Genomic DNA, 21,035 nt, shown 5'->3' with positions numbered 1-21,035 from the left:
GTGTGGGCTTTCCATTCCCGGGTGATAAGGGTCAGAGTTCTTAGACTCATCCAGAAGCACCCCAATGTAACTAGATAGACTGATGGGCTCTCGTAGCAGCAGGTGCGCTATGCTAACCTAAGCGGTAAATTAGACAAGTGATAATTTTTATTGAGAAATCTCTTTGAGTAAAGTTTCAGACAAATCCTGAAAGTTGAATTCTCATTTTTAGCAGTTTCTTTTCTTCCTGAACTATTCCAACACTAACATACTTAGATACACACATGCACAGATCCACATCCCATCTTGCATGGTGACTTTACTGTCACCTGAAGGAAGAAAAGTGAGAGACTATTTCAATTGCAATTTAAGGGGCGTGCTCCCTGAAAGTCCCATTTTCATGGGTCCCCCATCGGCCTACTGGAGCCATCAGTTCTTTGCAGGGCTGATGTGACTTGTCTTCAGGAGGTCTCATTCTTTTTGGGTCCACATCCTTCTTTAGTTAAATTTCACTGTTAAGCCTTGGAACTGATAACAACTGTACCCTCTCATCCTTTACTTCTACTTGATGGATATTCAGTCACAACACTGTTTTCCATTTCTTTCTGAGCAATTAACCAAAATAACATCAACAGTCTTCATCCCATTCTTCTTAGTGTTATTCTTTGCCACATTATTATTACAAAGTCACTGAAATTATACGGGGAGGCAGGTAGATGCGCACATAAATTACAATGCAATGTGGTAAATGCACTACAAAGCACTATAGGAATTCAGAGAAGGAAGCTGAATCTTGAAAGAAGAGCAAGAATTCTCCATGTGCAGATGTGAGAAAGGTTGAGGAGTAGGGCAAGTAGGCTGAAGATTCAAAGGCATGGAGATATGAAAGACTCTACTGTGTTTGTGGAGCTGCAAATAATTGGGAGTAGTTGGAGAATTATGTGTGTTTATGTGTGTGGGGGGGACTGCATTTTAGGCAGAGATGAATATGGGGAAGTAGGAAGGGATCAAAACATGAGAGTCTTATTAAGAAGTACTTTAGGGCAGGCACAGTGGTTCATACCTGTAATCCTAGCACCTTGGGAGGCCGAGGCAGGAGGATTGCTTGAGGCCAGGAGTTCAAGACCAGCCTGAGCAAGAGCAAGACCCCATCTCTACAAAAAATAGAAAAATTAGCCTGATGTGGTGCTGTGCTCCTGTAGTCCCAGCTACTCAGGAGGCTGAGGCAGGAGGATCAATTGAGCCCAGGAGTTTGAGGTTGCAGTGAGCTATGATGATTCCACTGCACTCCAGCTTGGGCGATAGAGAGAGACCCTGTCTCAAAACAAAACAAAACAAAACAGTATGTTAGCTTGTTGGATTGGATATTTGGGATGGATATTTGGAAGCCTTCCTGACATGCGGGCATCTTCTAATTTAAAATTAGAAAAGAAGAATCAAATAAACTTATCTCAATGATCCTTGCTTGACCCTGAGAAGGCATGCCCAGGTCCCTATAATCCAGTACTGGGGTCCTGATCTACAAGGGTCTTTGTGGCTTTGTTTTCCAGCTTTGTGATACAGGCTTATCTCACTCAAAATTCTCCCAGGCCACCTTCCCTGGCTAACTTCACTCTATTCCCGTGCCCAGGCTCTTTCCCTCTTTGAATTCTGTTCCCCTGAGGATTCTGCCATCCCTGATCTATTATAGATAGGAAGTGACCAGCATTAGTGCTGAGAGTCTTAGTAATCAAAGAATCTCAGCTCACTCAAAAAATCAGTTGGTCATTTTATGAAGAGTGCAAGAAAGTGAAATAGTCACTCAAAAGAGAGCTAGTATGGTAGTATCGCTTTCATTCATACCTCGTTAGCAGCCACAATATCCTTGTTCCTGTCTTGCCATCCACCCCCATTTAGAACTAGGGAGGTTGGGGGTGGGGAAGAACTTTTTGGTGAGAATGAAAATCATTCACAACTCAACTTTGCTGAGTGCAGGGAGGGGAACTGACTTTTATGTCCTATAGACTCCACTGTCTTTGAGGGACCCAGCTCTCATAGAGGAGGGCAGGATCAAGATCATCCCCTATGAGATCTGTTAATGATCTCCCAAGAAGACCTGCACTAAGGAAATATCAGCTTCATCCTCATCCGGCTTCCGTTTGAGCTTCCAACATGCATTTAGGGAAATAGAAGACTAGCTAGCCCAGGCTGCCCAAGGGGAATCTCAGAACTCATTCCCAGCAGGGATGGCAGCAAAATGCTGGAGAAACCTGAGGAGGAAGCTGTTTCTCTCTGACCCTCTGATCAGTTCTGTCTCAGTCTTGGGCCTCAAATCCTAAACCTGCTGCTGTCTATACCAGATACCAGACAAGGAACACAAATGTCCTCTATTGAAGAGCAGAAAGGATCCTGTCAAGTTCCATTTGCAGCTTACTTTTTCATTCTGTCTTATTCTTTCATTCTGTCCTTCCTGACTCTTGGTTTCTTACTTTGACTTTACTGTGTGGAACTCTTTAGGTTCTACACTTAAATGACTTTTTCCCCTCAAAAGATTAAACGAAATCCTTTAGGTTAGAGTCTAAACTCCCTAGCAAAGCACATAGGCCTCACTCATCTTGTACTGAAGCCACACTGACCACTCGCCCTTCCCCCACACCACTCTCTTTTTTACCTTTGTGCCTTTGCAGATGCTTTTGCCTCAACCTCTATTGGAGGGCTGTACAGGCCTTCTGAGCCCAAGCTTCCTCATCTGCAAAATAAGGACAATAATAATAACCTATTATTTTAACGGGGGAGACAAATAGATCCTTTCATTATTAGAGGTTTTAAAACAAGGGGTGCTAAGGTGCTCAGAAGCATAGAGGAGGGACACTAAGCCCAACGTGGGAGTCCAGAAATCGCTTGCTGGAGAGATGACATCTGCCAGTCCCTATTGATGAACTATTAGTTTGTTTCTAAACTTTTGCAGTTTGAATTATGTTGCAATGAATAACTTTATACCTGTATCTTTAAGCACATATCTGAATATACCTTTAGGATAAAGTCCTAGCAGTAGAATTGCTAGATCAAAGGATATGTATCTTTTTATTCTAATAGATATTGCCAAATTATCCCTGGAAAAGATTGTAACAATTTGTACTTCCACTAATTATGCATGTGAAACCTTGTCTTTCCTACCTTGGTCAAGAGAGGACATCATCATACTTTTATTTAATTAAACCCCCAAAACCTCTTGACTCTTTATCCATTGTTGAGTACCCCTAGTTGGATCCCGATAGCTTTACTATCCTCGTGTTGTGCAACAGTAGTACAGTTCCTCCAGAGCCAGCGTCCCTATTTATAATGCTAACCCATTTGTCTTCTGAATTCCTTGCTACCTGGTCTGCAGTTAACTCAGAGAGATGTACTCCTGCCTCTAATCCCTTATTAAACACCTATTTTTTGCCCATTAGAGCTCTTTTTCCAAGCAAGATCATTCTAGTTCCTCACCACATTTTCAACAGGTACCATGGTAACACATATTGTTTAGTTTGTTCCCCAGTTCCCCCTATAAAGGTACATCCCTGATACAGCTAACATCTGAGGCTAAAGAACTAGTACAATACACTTCAGTCTTTTTCAGCTCAAAGGAGCCAATGTCATTGCAGCGATGTGAGAGATGACCGTTCCCTCATCTCTTAACAGTAAATATGCCCCTAGTGTACCATGTTAAGCCAAAATAGCCAAGCTAATTAGCTTTGGACCTAGAGGTTGCAGAGTTGTATAGAGGTTAAAAATCCTGGCTCAAGAGTCGATAGACTTGGGTTCAAATATCACTTTTACTACTTACTAGCTGTGTAGCAATGAGTAAGATACACTCTCTGAATTTGTTTCCTCATCTGCAAGAATAATAATAGCATTTGCCCTACCAAATTGCTAGAAGGATTAAATGAGATGATGTAAATAATTCACCTAATACATAAGCAGTAAATTGTTATTATGACTATAATTCACTAAATCTAAAATGATATTGTAGGATACACCAATCACGAAAGCTCTAAGAAAAGAAAAACATGGCCAAGTAAGCACACAATGTCTTTTAGACTTACTTATTATAAAAACAGACTTTTAAAAATCATAGATCATTTTTACATATGTATAAGCAGGGAAGTGTAAATGAAATAAATTGGGTAAAGTATTAAAACTTTTTTGCATTCAGAATCTGACTTTTCTGAATCACTTTTCTACTCAGATTTATCAATGTCCATATTTTCCTTCTCTTGTACCATCTTCTTTCCTATGAAGAGCATTGACAGTGCAGCATTTCTTAAAAGAAGCCATTAAAAAACAAAGTAACAGCCATTGTTGCTAGACTTTTAAACTGGCTTTACAATTACCTGGAGCTAGCTTACTTTTGACTTCTGCTTCAGGAATGTTGCTAAACATGTGTGGTTCACCACCCAGCCCAGCTCTCCCACAACCAACAGTTATTTCACCGTTGTCTCTAGAAATTTCTTCCAAGCTGCTTGCACCATGCTATAAATCTTGCTGGTGCTTCAATGTTCATGCTTCTGTAAGAAAAGAAAACAATGCAAGGTAGCAATCATAAGATGCATCATGATTTCGAGATGTTAAAACATAGTTTTAAAAATGTTTTAGAATCAATAAAATACAAAATGCACCCTGAGCTCTAGGCAACAAATTTCGAAATACCTAGAAAAAAAGCATTATGGGCCTGGTACTGTGGCTCACGCCTGTAATTCTAGCACTCTGGGAGGCTGAGGTGAGACACTTGCTTGAGCCCAGGAGTTAGAGACCACCCTGAGCAAGAGTGAGACCCTGTCTCTGCTAAAAATAGAAAAAATTAACTGGGCATGGTGGTGGGGTTGTAGTCCCAGCTACTTGGGAGACTGAGGCAGGAGGATCGATTGAGCCCAGGAGTTTGAGCTTGCAGTGAGCTGTGATGATGCCACTGCATTCCAGCCGGGGTGACTGAGTGAGACTCTGTCTCGAAAAAAGAAAAAAAAATGCATTATGTATGATCCTACATATGGCCAGAGAATAAAAGTGAACATCTTTCAAGATGAATCGGAGGTCCTCAAAAATCTTAAGAGAACTTAAAGCCTGTTTTAGTTCAACTATGAAACTATTTCTTGAGAACCTTATAAACTTTCCTTGTCCAAGAACAGCTCACTCTATCTTTGGACAGCTCTAGAAATTAGAAAGTTCTTCCTCAGGCGTGGTGGCTTGCACCTGTAATATCAGCTACTCTGGAGGCTGAAGTGAGTTGATCACTTGAGGCCAGGAGTTCGGATCAGCCTAGATGACATAGTGAGACTCCATCTCTTACAAAAAATACTCTTCTTTACACATAATGAGCACGATTACTTTGCTATAACTTCTACTTACTGTACCCCCTATGGTTATACAGAACAAATCCTCCTGACAGCCCTTCAAATATTTAAAGACACTGCTTAGCTCATGCCTATGTTTTTTTAAAGATATATTCTTTTTTCTTTTTTTTTTCAATTTTTTTTCCTCAGGGTTTTCAACTCTTCTGAATCTGGAATTTTTTTCTCCATCTTGGATTTTCTGAGCATCCCTCTAGTTGTTCTATATTTGGTTTAAAATGTAGGACCCATAACTGACTGCTGTTCCTCAGATAAGTGTGTCCAGGGAGAAGAAGGCAGGAATCCAGAGGTTTTTTGTTTTGTTTTGTTAATTTTCTAACTTCTTTTATTAGGAGTTCCAGAATTAAAGATGGGATAAAAGATACAGTCCTCTTCCCTCAACACAAATGGAAAAGAATGTGACTACAGAGATGTCCTTGGTTCACTCAGTTCTCCTGTATCATCTCTAGTGCTGAAAGAACTGCTACAATAATGGCTGCCCATTAGGGACCAGCACCCTGGGTCAAGTTCCGTCATTCACTGAATGAACACGTCCTAAGAGCCAAATTGACAGCAGGTCTCTATGTACTGGACGGGTGGGGGATGCAGAGATGCACTGCGCTATCTCCTTGTGAGCAGGTATCTCCCCCGCTGATGTGGGGTGAGGCGGGCAATGGCAGAACTCAACTCATGGCACCCTTGGAACATTAGAAGAGCACCTTACTTCTCGCCTAAGGAGTGTTCGTGTGTGTGGCTGTGTGTGTGTGTGGGTGTGTGTGGGTGTGTGTGTGTGACGGGAGGGGGTCTGGTCAGGACAGACTTCTCTGGTCAAGAGGGGAGGTTTGTGCAGTAGACCCTTTGATTAACCACACTTTACACAAGAGAGTGCTGAGAACAGAGAGCTCAACACAGGAGGAGCCAGCTTTCCATTCTTGGTCTTTGGGACTCCAAACCACCTTGAGTTTGATCAACTCCACAGCTATGTGGCAGCCATTAAAAACACTCCCTCTGGCTGTTTGCCTCCAAATTCTTATTATCTGTTAAACAGAGTGAGGCCGATGGAGACAGAATTTGGGGGTGGGGGTGGACTGCAAAAGTCTCTGTCATATGGTAAAGTGCCTCCCCCAGGGGAGCCCTAGGAGTCAAAGTCCTGCTCAGCTGTAAGCTCTGAGGTGAGCCTTTCACACCAGGGGGACTGCAGGGCAGCTCCTCAGATAGCAGAAGTACGATGTCTCAGGACCTTTCAAAGTGGCTCTGTCCTGCGTTTCACTGATGCGCATGGTGTTGGAATGATGCTATCCCATCATGGGACAATATCTGCTTCTTGGCAAGGGGAACTTAAGCAAAGTCTGTCATGGAAAGTGTGTGAGTGGAGTGCACAGCAGCCTGGCTTTGGAGTCAGACAGAACCAGAGTGATTCCCAGGTGCAGCCTTTTCAGCATCCGCGACCTAACTTCCTTCAGTTTGGGTCCTTGTCTGTAGATGGAGGGTTTGACACTTACATTTCTACGTCTTTGGGAAATAAAAACTGAACACGTGCAGCACACAAGTCCTCACTAGCCAGGCTCCAGGAAGAGCCATTCACATTGTGCCACGTGTTCGAGACACATCAGTGTGGAGGCAAGCGTGCCAGGGTCCCAGGAAACCCTGTTCTCAGATTATATTTCCCATTCATTGGTCCATTTGGAGAATTAGAATGAATCTCCATCATGTGCTCTTCAGTAAAATATTGAACCCGGTTAAGTGTGCCTTTTCATTCAGGTATTCCCTAGGTAAAACGGAAACGGCTCTCCTTAACCTGAGGGCTGAAAGTAAGCAGGCATCAGGCAGTGGAGGAGGGAGAAGTGCCAGCCAGAAAGAAGGGACAGCAGGTGTGAGGTTGTAGACATGAGAAAGAGAGAGAGAGAGAGAGAGAGAGAGACAGACAGACAGACAGACAGACAGACAGAAAGGGCATGGGTGGGCCATCTGATGAACAGAACTGATGAACAGAAAGAGGTTTAGATTGTCTGGAACACTGAGTGTGAGGTGCAGTAGCAGGAGGTGTCTGATACACGTGATGCATTTTGGGGTAGGCTGGGCCGGATGTGCCTAGTCCAGGCAGCTGGATGTTATCCTAAGGGCAGCAGGTATCCCCTGCAGAATTTGAGCAGGGGTGACACAGGGAGTTATGAAAGGTCCCTCAGGCACTGGGACAAAGGATGCATGGGAAGGGGACAAGGCTGGCAGCGGGAAGACTAGCTGTGATAGCCCTGGCGGTCATCAAGGAGAGAGGTGACAGTGTCACAGCTCTTTTAGAATCTGTCTAGCAGGTTTTCTGGTCCTCACCGGAAGACCTCTAAAAGAAAAAATTTTAAAAGAAAAAAAAGGAGAGAGATGAGGGTGACTGGACTAGGGAACTTCCTGTTGTAATGGAGAGAAGTTAAGTGTAAAGATCTTACTTAGGCGTGGGAGATCAAAGTGGCCAGGCTTAGTGATGGTGGGAGTGGTGAGAGAAAGGCAGCAATCAGAATGGCTTTAAAGACCCCTGGCCTAAGCTGCTGGGTAGAAGGTGGTGCTTTTCATTGACTCGTGGAGGGGCAGCTGTGCAGAGAGTGGGGGTGGATGGGTTCAGCTTGCGACATGTTGAGTATTAGTGGCTTTCAGACTCAAGCACTTGAAACCTGAGTGACTCTGGGGAGCTGACCTAACCTGTGCCTAAGAAGCCTCATCTGTAATAGAAGAATGATAATAATAATTAGGAATAATGACTAATTTGTTGCATTCGTTTAGCATAGGAGAATGTTTTCTTTTTATATAGCAGAGTGCTGTTTTCTTGTCAGGTCCTCCCAGGTAAAATGGGAATCTCTATCCATGTCTCGGTTGATTTTACATATCTGTTTTGGGTATTGTAACCATTGGACAGGTACTGCCAATGTGAAAAAAAAAAAAAGTAAATAAATAAATTCAAAGTAACCAGTGTGTATTATCACATGTGTGCAGGATAACAGTCCATCAGCCTGTCTCTCAAAGAAACCCTCCCACCCCTCAAATATGCTAATCTTCCTCTTGTAGCCCATCTCTCCCTCCAGAGGAGGGCTAGGGCCTTTGGGACCCTGGATCTCTAACAGTCTTCTCTGTTAAGTCACCTCCACTGCCCAGGGAGTTGTCTGGGGCTCTTTGAGTGCAATCTGCCTTTGGGGTGTCAGTTGGCTCAGGATGTCTGCAGTTTCGGAGAGAGGACTAAGCCCGATATGTGGATCTGGAAATGATAGGTGGACGGCCGTATAGCAGGGAGGTGCCAAAGCGACAGACACCTGGATTTGAATCAAGCCTCCACCATTTATTCCTTGGGTGACTTTGGGCAGGTTACTTAACCTCTCTATGGCTCTGTTACCTCACTTGTAAAATGAGGATGATGATAATATTCTGGGATAGTTATTCATTTTGCTTCCTTCACTTAGACCACAAAAATATTAACTTTTGAAAATTGTAAAATGGTGTTCACGGGTCAGATACTTCCAGGGAAAAAAGAGAATCTCTCTACTTATTTGTGTATCTGCTTGGACAGGCAGGAAAGATGCCTTGCTTATTTTGACCTTGTTGACAATGAGGAACTTCACCTGATTCCTGAAGTAAGCCATGGTAAATAAATCTCTGCATGTTTTCCTGTTCTGGAAAAGGGCTGACCACAAAGGGCCACTCTTCTTCATGTGACTTAGATAAGGGTTGCTGTCTGGCCACTCTGTGCCAGGACTCCCATGAGACTCCCGGATGACAGACCCTCCCACTCCTTGTTCTTTGTCTCATGAACAATTCATCACTTAGATGGGAAGTTTGTCCTCCTGAAAGTAGCTAGCCACAGAGATAAACAATTCCCTGTTCTGCTGACTGAGACTTCCCCTGGTGACAAAAACACCCTCGCCCGTAAACCTCGCCACTAACACTTGTTTACTCCTCCCTGTGAAAGTAAAGGCAAAAGCACCAGGCCCAGACACTCCGATCTCCAGACAGGGGCGCCCTGTTTGGTTTCTGTCTTTCCAGTGGGCACGTATCGCCGACGCACAAACAGTTAGTAAATAACTAATTGAAAGAGCTGGTGCCCCTTCTCCCGTGTGCACTGTCTGCCAAACTCCCCGCCGATCACAGAGAAGTCGGCCTCCTTTCATCGCTCCAGCCGGCGCCCAGCGCCTCGCCTGTGAGGTCACCTCCGCCGCCCGGAATTTCTTCCCATGGCCTCAGGAAAAATTCGTCGTGTCCAGGAACCACGCTCCCGGGAGGGCCGGCCTCAACGCCTTCTCTCCGCAGAGGCCACCCGAGCGGCGAGGGCCGTCACTACGCCCCCGACGCCCAAGCAGAGAAACCCACTCGCCTCTCCCTCCCGGCGTGCACTGCGGCCCGCGGCAGCCAATGGAAGGCCCAGTTTCTCTCAGGTTTCCCATCCCGGGTTTTATTTTTATTTTTTACAATTAAGCAATAGTACTTGTGACAGGATGTCGAAGGTGATATTTTAAGATACAATAGACATGAAATTCTGAAGCTAGATCATCATGTGCAGAACTTGCACAGGAAATGATTGAGGATCTGTTCCTTGACTTTTGGACTCTCAAATCACACCAAGGAGATAAAAAGGGGCCAGGAAGTGGAAAGGAGAGGATTTTTGAAGAGATTTCTTTGCCATGATTCTCCCTCATCGTGGGGAGGTGTGGGAAGCTTATACCCCCTTCTCAAGCCCGATGAGGGAGATGCCTATGGAGTCACCCGGAGAGGTGTGAAATGTGCTCCATGCAATTAGGAGATACATGGAAATGGGCTGGACGTAAGCCTGAGAAAGCTAAAGTGCGCTTATGGTTCTAGGATAGAAGAGCGTGTTCTGGGATTAGCCTGCCCTACAGAAGATCCTGAAGCCACGTGTGCATGTATTTCTATGGTCCATGAAAAATAGAGAGCTGGCATGGAGTTGTCTTGGATCCTGTGCAATAAGCCACCAGGAGGGGTAGACAAAGGCCCCCAAAAGATGGAGTTACATCTGGATTCCTAGGGGCTGAGGAAAGAGGTGCACCTGGAGAAAAGGTGCATCTGCCTTGAACACAGCACCAAAAGAGAGCAGTTCTCAGAAGTAAACATCTCCAAAAAGTCCACAAAAGTTTCCATGGGTGAAAGAATTGGCTTTTAGCCATCGGCCAAGTTCAGAGAGTAGGAAGCTGCCCAACCGAATAAGAACTTTCTGTTCCCTTCTCTGTCATCCCTCTCTTCCGTCTTCTCTCCTGTTAGGTCTGTCTGGGTGTTCCCTGGTCCCCTGGGTCCCAGTGTCAAAAATGGGTACTGGTACCAAGTCAAGCTGATGATGGAGTGATCACAAACACAGAAAAATTTTATACAAACAGTTTCTCACCTTAAAGAAATAATGAAAGTAAAGAAGGAAGCTACACAAAGTGAAAATACATTCCAGAAAGGATGGAACGTGTCCATCTCCAGGAGTGGAGGAAGACCCCAAAGTCTGAGCACATGCTGCTTTTCATAAACTCACTAGTTTGTGCCCCCTTTCTTCTGGCAGGATTGGTTGTCGTTTCCCACCTTTTGGGGTGATTGACAGGTTGGGGTTACATAATAGGTTACATAGCAGGTTGGTTATGTAACAGTTTCCCTTTCTGCGCATGTGTCTTCCCCAGAATTCCTCACGAATCTCCACCCATGCCATGCTGATTAGATAATAACGAGCTCTAGGTCAAATTAAAGGTTACTAGGAACTTTTTACCAGGTATGTTCACACCAGGGGATAGTTCTTAGCTGTAATTTGGTTCCTGCTCTCTGCCCTTAGCCACTTCCTTGCCACCTGTTTACCCTCCGCCAAACCTAACACTCCTACTTTGGCCTAGGTGAGAAGCAAAGGAAACAGATCTAATGAGAGCAGGAAAAGATGTGTGTGTGTGGGGGGGCAGGGTGGAGAGTGCCAATCATGCTCCTTCCCAAGTCAAGACCTTACGGGGGAAGTAAGAAGACAAAGACTTACCTTTGAGTAAAATTGGAGGTCTGATTAACATCTAGCACTGGCATTCTAATTTGTAAATTGAAGTATGCTTGTGGCCTAAGGTCATTTTATGACTTTCCATTACCAAGAGAAGCAGAAAAATCAGGGATCTTTGAAAACTTTAATGTATACATGAATCACCCACTACTCTTCTGCAAATGCAGATTGTGATTCTTTGGGTCTGGAGTGGGGTCTGCATTTCTGACAAGGTTCCAACTGATGCTAATGTTGATGGTTCTTTGGCCACATTTTGAGTAGCAAGGTGCTGTGATCAGGGGAAGATTACCCCATCGAATCAATTTTAAATGGATTTTGAAAAATAAAAAGGCTGCATTTTGATCATGCCATGAATTGTGCTTTCAACATACAAGTCACCCACTTTAATTTTTTAAACATAGCATCAATAATGAATATAGTCTTTATTTGAAAAAAGTCACACTGTACACAAAATGTTCAAGCTACTTTCAGTTGCCACCTTCCCACCCACTCCATCAGTGGGTTACAGACGTAACCACTATTTAACAATTTGGCGTGCATTCTTCTAGGCCTGCTATAAAAAAGATCTTTCTAAGTATATTATTATATTGATTAGGATTCAATTTCAGAGAACAGAATTCACTCTAGCTGGATGAAATAGGAAGGTATTTATTACATGGTGTTTAATAGCTTATAGAACGGTTGGGAGGGATGAAGCAACAGACTCTAATTTGAGTTTTCAGCAAAGTCTCCCAATATCAGTTCACCAAGAGAGTTGCTGCCTCTTCCAAAATCAGAAAATCACCAGTCTAGGATCACAAACCACCATTAGGAAATAGCTATGATAGGAAAGATGCTGCTGTTGCTGGGCTATCAGGACCACACCTGTTTGCTATGGTCTAAGAAATGGTTGAGTTGGGCCCTGACTTAAGCACCATAAAACTACAGCCTAGACACTAAGTTTGTGCTATTGCTGCTACAGAAAAACCGAAAGCTTCCTCACCCAGGTTTCCAGAAACAACAGAGCTACAGAAATATAGCCCCTGCTTCACTTTTACCTTCCATGTGTTGTTCAGGGCTTTTGAGTGGCCAGATCTAAGTTATATCCAGCACCTAACTAACTGCAAGGGAATCTCAGGCCCCTTTACTTTTCCAGGCTCTGTAGTTCAGAAAGGCAACTGAGAAGGCAATGAGTGGATGTTTACGCCACCTCCACAGACTGTAAAGTGGTAAGTCCTAGAATTTTACTGTTGGAAAAGACCTAGATATTGAATCCAACTTGTTAATTTTATTTTTTTATTTTTTGAAACAGAGTCTCATTCTGTTGCCCTGGCTAGAGTGCTGTGGCATCAGCCTAGCTCACAGCAACCTCAAACTCCTGGGCTCAAGCGATCCTTCTGCCTTAGCCTCCTGAGTAGCTGGGACTACAGGCATGTGCCACCATGCCCGGCTAATTTTCTCTCTATATATTTTTAGTTGTTCAGCTAATTTTCTTTCTGTTTTTAGTAAAGACGGGGTCTCGCTCTTGCTCAGGCTGGTCTTGAACTCCTGAGCTCAAACGATCCACCGGTCTCAGCCTCCTAGAGTGCTAGGATTACAGGCGTGAGCCACCGCAGCAGCCCAACTTGTTAATTTTCGAGAGAAGGAAATTCAGACCCAGAAAGGCTAAATGACCTGTCAGCGATGGAGTAGAAATAGAACTCAGTCTTTTACATAGAGTTCAACGTAGCCTAAGGAAAGAACTTCTTCTCCAGGAGTCAGGTAATACTGTCCAGCCTCACTGAGCTTACTACCTGTAAACCCACCCAAGAGATCATTTTCACCTAAGGTAGACCTCTTTGCTCCCCAGCTTATGGGGGAGTTTGTTTTGGGGACCAAAATGCAGGACTTTATATTTATCTCTTTTGAATTATGACTTCATTAATTTAATAAAACGATTTTGGGTACCAATGCAATCCCTGCCAGCTTGTAACATGTGCGTTTAGGTAAGCATGTCTTTGTGTCCTAATCCAAGTCATTAAAAAAAAAACTTAAACAAAACAGATTTTAAAGAAAGAAATTTGGAAGGGCTCTATCTCACTAGAAATCGATTTCTTGGTTGCTATTGATCCGTGTCATATCTTTTGGTACAATTGTTTAACCAATTACCAACCTACTTGACTGTGCTAATATCCAGCTCATAATTCTCTCCCTTGTCCACAAGGAGGTCTGCCCCAAAGCCTAGGGGAGCACACAGGTACACACGCAGGCATTTCCCTAACCTGCCTGTCCAGACACCCTGTCAACAAAAGAACAAACTATCAGGGAAAGACCATTCTTGATAAGTTCATGCTTATACCTAGTGGACATTGCTTTTTTTTACGAGCATTTATAAGTCATTCCTGTAGTCATCTGCTCTAGAAAATCATTTTGTTTTGGGAGCAACCTCACTGGTTTGACAGCCAGAAGGTACAGAAGGAGGTGAGGCACTTACCCATTTAGTAATCCCTGTGGCCCCAGTGAGGGATTTTGAGATCCTCTGTGAAGGGGACATGTAGGAGCCCTCTTTCCCTTGACAGGGGCTGGTGTAGCCAATGTGACTGGGCACATGTTCCAGGACAGCTTGTGAAGTCTCAAAAAAAAAAAATCCTCCTTTTGAATATAGACATGTAAGGCACATTTTATGAAACAATCTTGAGTGTCTTTGCTCTATCGTCTCTGTGCTTTTGCCTCATTGCTTTCTATCTTCCCACCACCCTCTAGGCCCTTAGTCCTCATTTCTTTCACCTGTGGGAAAAACCCAACTAAAACGCTCCTTCTCTGAGAAATTTCCCCTGGTTCTTCCAGCCAAAATGAATTATTTTTTTTTGTCTGAGCCCCCAAAGCATTTTATTTGTACTGTCCATTTAACACATGCTTTGAAACATCTTAGAGGAAGAGGAGGATATATTTGATGGTAAGAAGGAGGCAGGGAATGGCATTTCGAAGGATTGGAAATAATCTGTGGACTGTCTAAAAGCTTATAGGGTTTCTGATTTGTATAGTTTTAAAATCCTTTAGGGAATGTTAGAGCAGGCATTATTAGCCTTGTCTTTTTCGGACAGGGACACTGAAATTTAGAGAGCTTAACTGGCTTGGCCAAGGTTATTCAACTACTACATGACAAAACCAAAACTTAAGTCCAGGACTCGTGCATCCAAGTCCAGAGTTCTTTCCTCTGCACACACTGGACTAAGTGTAGGCAGCAAAAGATCTCCAAAGATTTTGACACTGAGACAGAGGCCCAAGGCCATTCCGTGCATTTTGTTTGTCTGAGGAAGAATAGAGGGAGAGGGTTTAGGCAAAATGTAACCCAGCAAACCCTAATATGGAATAGGGAACATCTGTGGTCTCCCTTTCCCCACTCATCTGACTCTCTGTTTACCAGTTTCTCCTTGAGTCAAAGAAGGAACTGAGAGCACTACCCAAATATCATCAACCAGTTCCTGCCCCAGCATTTCTCAGAAGGACAGGTGCAAAAAGTGATGAGTTTGCAAATGTTGGGTTGCGGACGGTGGGTGTTGGGAGTAAGACAGGGAGAGTTGTTTGGTCAGTTGACCAAGTTGTCCCTACACAGTGAGGGGGCTTCGACTACCAGTCAGTCATCTCTGGTCCCAGGGTTCTGTGGAGCTGAAGTTATTTCCTCAGATCTTGATAATAGGTGCCCTTCTAGGGAAGGAGGACGCAGTTTTACAAAGGCACAGGCCTCTAAATTAATATATGGACTTAGGGATGTGGTTGCGGCAGGGTAGATGGTTAACATATACTTTTTCCTGATTCTCATGGCTGTTGAACTCCTGGACTAGTTGGACAGTGATTTTTCTCTGCCCAACAGCTTCCTCACCAGAGTTGTCTGCAGCCATTCGTCTGCCACTTCTTCCCCACAATTCCCGCCTCTTCTGCTCTGCATTCCCTCCAAACTGTCCCTGGTGCAGTGGGTTAGCTTGGAATTTCTTTCTCTCACTAATAAGACATGTTAATAAGTTCATTCTTATTACAACTCTGCAGTGTGGCTATATATATTTTAATTTGCAGATGAAAGAACTGAGACCTAGAGAAATTGAATAAATTTCTAAGAATACATGATCACAAATGTGTAAGTAGCAGGGCCAGATGTAGCTTGGGATTCATACCTATGTTTTCTCTGGCTTCGGACTATGCCCTTCAAAGAAAGTGCCAGGCCAGGTGCAGTGGCTCACCCCTGTAATCCTAGCACTTTAGGAAGCCAAAGTGGGAGGATTGCTTGAGGCCAGGAGTTTGAGACCAGCCTGGGCAACATAGCAAGATTCCATCTATTCTACAAAAAATGGAAAAATTAACTGGGCATGGTGTCCTGTGCCTGCAGTCCCAGCTACTCAGGAGGCTGAGGTGGGAGGATCACTTGAGCCTAGGAGTCTGAGGTTGCAGTGGGATATGATGACACCACTGCACTCTAGCCTGGGTGACAGAGCAAGACCTTGCCTCAAAATAAACAAATAAATAAAGACGGTGCTAAATCTGACCTCGTCACTTCCTATGTACTTACCTTCTATAGAATTATATTATCCATCCATTTATATTTTTGTTCAACACTGTTATTTGGGGGCTTCAAAGTATGTTTCATGTGTATCTTCATAACTGTCCTAGATCTTAAGTTTCATTAAGAACACACTGGTAAAAATCGATAACTCATTAGCTGCAGGAGGACACTGGCAACCTGCTGGAAATAGAAAGAGGAACTTGTCTTTGGAGCAGGTGGGTAGGTGATGGGACAAAAGAGGGGAAATTTCTCTGTCATCGTTCAGCAGAGATATGCACGTATAGTAAACATTTTATAGAGGATAATCATAAATCATACATGTGACTACGCTCTAGAAGCCCAAAATGATTGAGAAAGAACCAAAAAGTGAGAAGGCTGGGTGACGTGTATCCTCATGTGATCAGGCCATGTTACATAATATGAGTGCTTTCTCAAAAGGCGGGCCATCACACACTAAACAATCTCTTAGCAACTGTAAGAGATTTTTGCTAATCAATATTTATAAAGATTGCAGGTTCAGTGGTGATAAAATGAACAAATTGTGGCCGTGTGCATGTGTGTGTCTGTGTGTAGCTACCAATCCTAAGACAGACAGCCTCTTCTCCTTTTCTTGACAGTAAGCAACTCAGCTTCCTCCCTAAAGATAGCACTTCCTTCCTCGGGGGCTTAATATCCTGCTTTTCTTGCAAGCTGCCATATTCATTTTGTCTTATTTGAAGGCAGGCACAGAAAAATACATCTTACAAAAGGCAAATAGTGCCACCTAGTGGCAAATGCCAAAATACAAAAGCTGTTAAATTCACTTTAGCCTCAGGAATTGAAGCATTTTTATTTACTCAATTATGGATACTGAGCCAGGCTCTGCAAGTATTCAGTAACAATCCAGAGCGTGTCTTACTCCCATCCTTGAAGAAGCTTATACAGTCATTTTATGGAGTTGAAGAAAGAAAACTCACTTTCAACAGAAAACTAATAAAGCTAAGGGAATGATTAGGATACTGTAATAAGCTGTCAATAAACTTTAAATCTTTTCCCTCTTTTCCAGAATGGAAATATCTATAATTGTTAACAGTGAATAATTTTAATGATACTAATTGAAATACATAAATAAAAACTACATGAAAAAAAGTGTATAATACCAATCGTGTAAGTTTTCCTCCTACAAGCAGCCCCCGAAAATAACCACTGTTAACACTTTGTTATACTGTATATCTTTCAACATTTTTCATATATATGCGTACATATGTATTTTTTAAATAAATGGGCTCAGACATACTTTCTCGTCATAAATCAGCTTTTTTTTTTTAACTTAGTAATTGCCTAGTATTTTATTGAGTGGATAAAACAGCTCATTTAACCAGTCTATTGCCTGTAGTCATGCAGATGTTTCCAGTTTTTCACTATTAGAGATAATAGATGCTGTGTTGGCAGTCATCAAGACCATCCTCAGGCTCCCTGATTTACTAGAAGGATTCTCAGAACTCAGAAGGACTGTTATACAAAGTTATGGTTTGTTGCAGTGAAAGGATACTGATTACAATAAGCAAAGGGAAAAGGTGCGTGGGTGAAGTCCAAGAGAAAGCAGGTGCAAGCTTCCAGGTATGGCCTCCCAGAAGAGTTCATACTGAGATGTGCTTAATTCTCCCAGCAATGATGTGTGGCCACACGTGAGAAGCATTGCCAAAAAGGAATCTCACCCAAGCCTTGGCATCCAGACTTTTTATTGGAAGCCAGTTACATGGGCATGCGTCACCTGTATGACTAACCTTAACTACTCATCTCTAGTCACCCAGAGGTAAAATTGATGCAGTATGGCCCAGGGCCTCAGGCTTACAAAAACAGGCCTTTACCCTAAGTCACATTGTTAGCGTAAACTATCTAGCCGTGCTGATACAGGTGACTCAAGGAGCTGGTCAAGGGCCAGTCCTCCTGAGGACAGGTCTTTCTTTGGACTGTGCAGAGCTTGAGCAACCACAGCCTGTAGAGTTAACCCTTTACTGCACAGAGGACTTTTATATTTATATCCGAACAATAACTAGGCCCTCAGCTGCCTGTTCCCACGGGTCAGCTTCCACATATGTTCTCCGTAGAGAATATTCACACACCCTCCACTCTCTGCAAACTGGCTGTTCTTTTCAAACCTCTCAGCATATAAACCAGATTTTTCTTTCACCCAGAAAATAGAAACCATCAGAAGAGAATGCCTTTAACTTCTTGTCATCCAACCACTGAGCCTCCCTGCATCCCTGCCCATTCTTTTCTCCTTTCCTCTGGTTACCACGGAAAAGGGTAATCTTCCACCCGGGCTTGGATCACACCCCATACCCCTAATCCACTCAAGGACTACTTTTCTCCGGTATGTTTAAATTCTCTCTCTCTTCTGCTACTTCCCCAACCTTTAAAAAAGCTCATCTTTCCCATAAAAAAAGAAAAGAAAAGAAAGAAAGAAACCCCTCTCTCTGTCAAATTTTCCTTTGGCTTTGGTCTCATTTTTTTTTTTTTTCTTCTTGAAAGACTAGCCCACACCCACTGCTTCCATTTTTCTGCTTCCCACTTCCTCCTTGCCCCCTGTAAGCATGCTCTCTTTCCCCAACCCACTTCCAACAACCTCACAGAAACTACTCTCACTAAGGATGCTAAGACCTTGCAATTGTTAAATACATTGGGAGCTTTCAGTCCTCACTTTCCTTGACCTCTCTGGTATAACTCATCCTTGGCTTCTGAGATAACAGTATTTCTTATTATCTCTTTGGCTAAGACTCAGTTTCCTTCATGGGTTCCTTCTACTTACCTATCCCTTAAATCTGATTTTTCTTCAGCAATTGCTCAATTCTTTTTGCATCTTTTCTTATACTATCTTCCTAGACAATCTCATCAATCCTATTTCACTCATAAGATGAATGGACCTCTTTTCTGAGTGTCATACCCAGTCTTCACCCAGCCAATGGTCATCTTTACTTGGGAGTCAACATGTCCCCAGATGGACTCACTTTTCTCCAAACTGACACTTCTCCTTTATTCCCTATCTTGGTGAGTGAAGCCATCATCCACTCAATCACTCAAACCAGAAATAAAGTCATCTTTGATTGCTCCCCTTTTCATCTATCATATCCATTTGCTCTCAGAGCCTTCTTAATAGCTCTTAAACACGTTCCCTTCCTTTCTGTTCCCTCCTCCAGTACCCTAGCCCCAATCTGTTAACTAGACTCTGCCTCTAGAATTGTTCTCCCCAACCCATTCCCTACACTTTGGTCAGGGTTGTTTTCTAAAATGCAAATTAAATTGTGTCATTCTGCTGCTTTAACTTCTTTAATAGTTTGCCCAATCTTTAAGAAAAGTTAAAACTTCTTGGCAAGGCATATGTTGCCTTCATGATCTGGCCATGTCTATCTTTCCAGTGCCCTGTAGACAACTGTGAACACTATCTCATTCCTCTTTCTTTCTCCTTTTCCCAACAACACATTTACACTTTGATGGGGCTTTCTGGCCTTTGTGCATTTGTAGATGTTGGTCCTGCTTAGAACTTCATTCCTCATCTCGCTCCTTTTTGCCTGAAAAATTCCCACTCATCCTTCAAGATGCAGATCAAGCATCACCTCCTCCGGGAAGCCATCCCTGATTATCCCCTTTCCATTAGGATTAGAGGCCCCATGTGCTCCCTTAGTACCTTGCCCTTGCCTCTATTATACACTCATTAAGCTATTTACTTATCTTTTCCTACAGCTTTTCTCCAAGTTCCTTGAGAGCAAAGACTGTCTTGTTCATCTTCACATCCTCAGCATCTACTGTTGTGCCAGGATTTTAAAGTGAGAAAGGTTGGGTTGATTCAACAAAGAGCTCAGAAGACTGTTAATGTGACTGAAACTGAAATTCTATACTCTTTGAGTAACAACTCCTCATTTCTCCCTACTGCAGCCCCTGGCAATTAACATTCTACTTTTTGTTTCCATGATTTTGACTACTGTAGATATCTTAGATAAGTGGAATCATACAATATTTGTCCTTTTGTGACTGCCTTATTTCACTCACCATAATGTCCTCAAAGTTCCTCCATGTTGTAGCATGGAACAGGACTTCCTTCTTTTTCTAAGGCTAAATAATATTCTGTGTATGCCACATTTTCTTTATCCATTAATCCATTGATGGACATTTGGGTTGTTTCTACCTTTTGGCAATTGTGAATAATGCTGCAATGAACTTGGATGTGCAAATATCTCTTTTCAAGATCCCACTTTCAATTCTTTTGGATATATACCTAGAAGTGGGATTGCTGGATCAGATAGTAATTCCATTTTTAGGTTTTTGAAGAATTTCCATACGATTTTTCATAGCAGTTGCAATATTTTACATTCCTACCAGCAATGCACAAGTGTTCTAATTTCTCTACGTCCTCACCAACACTTGTTATTTTCTGTGCATTTCTTTTTTTTTTCTTTTTTTTCTTTTTTTTTTGAGCCAGAGGCTCACTCTGTTGCCTGGGCTACAGTGCTGTGGCGTCAGCCTAGCTCACAGCAACCTCAAACTCCTGGGCTCAAGCGATCCTTCTGCCTCAGCCTCCCCAGTAGCTGGGACTACGGGCATTCGCCACCATGCCCGGCTAATTTTTTCTGTTTTTAGTTGTCTGGCTAATTTCTTTCTATTTTTAGTAGAGACGGGGTCTCGCTCTGGCTCAGGCTGGTCTCAAACTCCTCAGCTCAAGCAATCCTCCCATCTCGTTCCTGAGCCACCGTGCCCCGCCCTGTGCGTTTCTTTTTATAGTAACCATCCTAATGGATGTGAGACGATATCTCATTGTGGTTTTGATTTACATTTCTCTAATTATTAGTGATGTTGAGCATCTTTTCATATGCTTTTTGGACATTTGTATATTTTCTTTGGAGAAACGTCTGCTCAGGTCCTTTGCCCATTTTTAAAAATTGGGTTACTTGTTTTTCTGTTGTTGAGTTGTAAGAGTTCTTTATATATATATATATATATATATAAATATATAGTCTGGATATTAACTCCTTATCAGATATATGCTTTGAAATTATTTTCTCCCATTCCATAGGTTGCCTTTTCACTCTATTGTTTCCTTTCATGTGCAGAAAGTTTTACATTTTGATGTAGTCCCATTCATCTATTTTTCCTTTTGTCGCCTGTGTTTTTGGTATCATATCCAAGAAATCATTGCCAAATCCAATGC

The sequence above is a fragment of the Propithecus coquereli genome, unplaced genomic scaffold (genome assembly GCF_000956105.1).
Source record: "Propithecus coquereli isolate 6110/MARCELLA unplaced genomic scaffold, Pcoq_1.0 Scaffold140, whole genome shotgun sequence".
Taxonomy (NCBI): Eukaryota; Metazoa; Chordata; class Mammalia; order Primates; family Indriidae; genus Propithecus; species Propithecus coquereli.
The sequence above is the reverse complement of the archived record's forward strand: the minus strand, read 5'-3'. Positions refer to the sequence as shown.